The sequence below is a fragment of the Pristiophorus japonicus genome, chromosome 15 (genome assembly GCF_044704955.1).
Source record: "Pristiophorus japonicus isolate sPriJap1 chromosome 15, sPriJap1.hap1, whole genome shotgun sequence".
NCBI classification, from domain to species: domain Eukaryota; kingdom Metazoa; phylum Chordata; class Chondrichthyes; family Pristiophoridae; genus Pristiophorus; species Pristiophorus japonicus.
The window spans coordinates 179,386,931-179,391,131 of NC_091991.1; positions in this window are offsets into that span (position 1 = coordinate 179,386,931).

Sequence of the window (4,201 nt, forward strand, 5' to 3'; positions counted from 1 at the left end):
CTACACAATCATCTTTTGAGTTGTGTACGGAATCATAAAAGGGAGGAATTCCCCTTCCCCTCGATCTATACATCTTGGTACATGTACAGTACACCAGATGAAAACTAGTAATTTCCACCTGGTACTATACAATCTGTGGCTGCTGCTATACATAGGATCTTACAATCAGAGAAATTTTAGTACAGGAGGAAGCCATTTAGTGCCTAGGCTAGAAGCTATCCTGCCTTCAATCTTTTCCTCTACATTTACAGCACACACTGGTTCTGTATAGGTTGTGTGTTAAGCAGGGTATATGCAGTACACACCAGGTAGAAGGGAATGGTATATGTGTCTCAATATCAGCACTTGTATATGAGTTCTGACGAAGGGTCATCGACCTGAAACGTTAACTCTGCTTCCTCTCCACAGATGCTGCCTGACCCGCTGAGATTTCCAGCATTTTTTGTTTTTATTCCAGATTCCAGCATCCGCAGTATTTTGCTTGTGTACTTGTATATACATTGGGTAAAAGGGAGCTATTTGTATGTAAACAAATATTTTGTATCTGTCTTCACGGTAGAAGACACAAAAAACATTCTGGAAAAAATGGGGAACCAAGGATCTAGAGAGAATGAGGAACTTAAAGAAATCAGTATAAGTAAAGACATAGTACTGGAGAAATTAATGGGACTAAGTGTCGACAAATCCCCTGGATCTGATGACCTGTATCCTAGGGTTTTAAAAGAGGTAGCCGCAGAGATAGTGGATGCACTGGTTTTAATCTTCCAGAATTCCCTAGATTCTAGAAAAGTCCCCAAGGATTGGAAGGCAGCAAACATAACACCGCTATTTAAGAGAGGAAGAGAAAAAAACGGGGAACTATAGGCTAGTTAGCCTGACATCAGTAACAGGCTAGAATCTATTATTAGGGACATGGTAACAGGGCACTTAGAAAATCGTAATATTAGGTAGAGTTAGCATGGTTTTATGAAATGGAAATTGTGTTTGACAAATCTGAGGTTTTTTTTGAAGATGTAACTAGTAGGATGGAAAAGGGGGAACCAGTTGATGGAGTATATTTGGATTTTCAAAAAGCATTCGATAAGGTGCCACACAAGAAGTTATCACACAAAATTAGGACTCATGGGATTGGGGTAATATATTAACAGGGATCGTTAATAGATAGAAAATAGGGAGTAGAACTAAATGGGACTTTTTTGGATTGGCGGGCTGTAACACATCATCATAGGCAGTCCCTCGAATCGAGGATGACTTTCTTCCAGGTCAAAAAGTTCACAGGTGTTTCAATGATGGACCTAAAATTCCAGGTCCGAACTAAATCTTGAAGGAAGATGCCTGTGCGTGGATTTTTTTAACATGCAGCGACCGTTGCACACCAGCCACCACATGGGCTTGGCAGAGCTAGAACTAGCGGGGTACCAAAAGGATCAGTGATTGGTCCGCAGCTATTTGCGATCTATATTAATGAAGGGATTGAGTGTAATGTATCCAAGTTTGCTGATGATACAAAATTAAGTGGGAAAGGAAGTTGTGAGGACGCAGAGATATATAGACAGGTTGACTGAGTGGACACGAACATGGCAAATGGAATACAATGTGGGGAAGTGTGAAAACATCCACTTTGGCAGGAAAAACAAAAAAGCAGAATATTTCTTGAATGGCAAGAGACCGGGAAAGTTTGCATACATTTCATACAAAGTGGATGACTTCACACTTCCCTGGGTATCCTTGTACATGAATCACAGAAAGTTAACATGTAGGTACAGCAAGCAATTAGGAAAGGAAATGGCAATTTAGCTTTTGTTACAAATGGATTAGAGTATAAGAGTAAAGAAGACTTACTACGATTGCATTGGTGAGGCCACACCTGGAGTACTGTGTACAGTTCTGGTCTCTTTACCAAAGGCAAGACATACTTGCCTTAGAGGGAGTGCAACAAAGGTTCACTAGACTGATTCCTGGGATGAGAGGATTGCCCTATGAGAAGAGATTGAGTAGACTAGGTTTATATTCCCTAGAGGTCAGAGGAATGAGAGGTGATCTAATTGAAACATATCAAATTCTATGGGAGGTTGACAGGGTTAATGCTGAAAAATTGTTTCCCTTGGCTGGGGAATCTAGAACACAGGGTCACAGTCACAGTCAGCCATTTAGGACTGAGATGAGGAGAAATTTCTTCACTCAAAGGGTTGTGAATCTTTGGATCAGCCATGATCTTGTTGAATGGTGGAGCAGGTGCGAAGGGCCAAATGGCCTACTGCTTCTCCTATTTCTTATGTTCTAGTGTTTTTATGATGGGTGGTGAGAACCTGCACATTGCGTAAAGTGGCTAGAGATCAGATTTCCTTGCAAATAAAACTTTGCTAGTTTTGAAAATAATTTGAAAGATGAGAACTCCTAACTCTGGGGCTTGTTTCATCTCCCCATCAGATCCAGCTTAAGGTCATCACCTCGCGTGCACATTCAAGCAAATCACCTCAAGAAAAATATCTTGTGTGTGTAAATTTCTCCGCTGTTCAATATGTATGGGTTCTTGCTGCAATCTGGACCCACAGGCATCAGATGTCCTTCACTACCTCAACCAAGTGGTCGTCCTCATGATCCTAGACAGTGAATGTTGTCAGCATATTTTACCATGAGGGCATCACAACTAAACTACTCTCCTTTCCAGAAAGAGTCACCCAATAGCGATCAATAGTGGTAACTCTGGCGGATATTCCCCTCTTTCATCCAGGGCTGTGTGGCCAATTGTAGCACCCTTACAGTTCCCTGGCCGAGAGCAGCTACCTCAGGACAGACTTACAGGATAGAACTTGGGCCCTTGGAATCACAGAATGTTACAGCACAGAAACAGACCAGTCCGTGCTGATTATTCCCCCCCCCCCCGCACTTGAACCACCTAATCTAATCCCACTCTCCTGTTGACTCCTCATACCATTTAATATTTTGCTTTTCAAGCAACTATCTGCTTCAACAATGGTTTGTATCAGTGAAAGTCATATTCTAACTGTCATGTATTCAACCAGCATTGTAACCCATGTATAATCTGACCTAAGTTGTACACCGTGAGAACACTGACCACTAGGTGGGAGACATTCCTAACCTGGGCCTTCAGGTATAAAAGGGGAAGCTCCACCCACCTTCATCACTTGAGTGCTAAGGAATAAAGGACAGGTCACAGACTGACCTTCTTGCAAGCATGGGCCTCATGTGCATTTATACTGTGTAGTAAGGACGTATCAATGACGACAAGAAACTGGGATTGAAACCACGCGATCATGGCCACTAGCAGAACAGACGAGAGGTACTGTGTTAAGGAATGGTTGGGACAGAGATTCAACATTGTTAAAGCAGCACACAGTTCTCCAGGCAGACAAGGGCAGTCAGGCATGCCCCAACATGTAATCGAACCCAGAGGGGGAGTTCGACAGAGACAATGGCAAGCTGCACGGCAATTCACACCATTGCAAGGGGCAATGCGGCCAGTAATGGGGCCATCAACACCTGTTAATGGTGCACTCAAGGACAATAACAGGGGCAGTCAGGGACGATCGACTGGCAAGGGACCTTTTGTTTCAAACCGCAACTCATGCTGGAGGCGTGGAGGCATACATTCAGCCGGAGTTTGCAGAGATGAGCAAAATACCTGCAGAAATTGCAGAAATGGACACTGGGGGAAATCGCTGGAAGCTGAAGTTCAGCGAGTTCATGTGGAGCACGTATACAGTTCATACACCAGGACGCCACCGATAATGATGAAAGTGCTCCTCAATGGCATCCCAGTATCAATGGAGTTAGACACGGGTGCCAGCCAGTTCCTGATGGGTATCAAACAGTTCGAAAAGTTGTGGGCATCCAAGGCCAGGAGGCCAAAATTATCGCCGATTGACGCACAGCTACGGACTTACACAAAGCAGATCACAAAGCAGATCAGTGCCACGGTAGTCATGACCCACAAAGATTCGGAGAACAGGTTGCCACTCTGGATTGTCCCGGGGCACGGTCCTGCACTACTGGGGAGGAGTTGGCTTGCTGCCATGAACTGGAAATGGGGCGATGTCAATGCAATGTCCTCTGTGGAGCGAGTATCATGCTCACAGATCCTGGACAAATTTGACTCATTATTTCAACCCGGCATTGGCACTTTCATGAGGGCCAAGGTAGTGATTCACATAAACCCGGACGCCAGACCAGTACACCA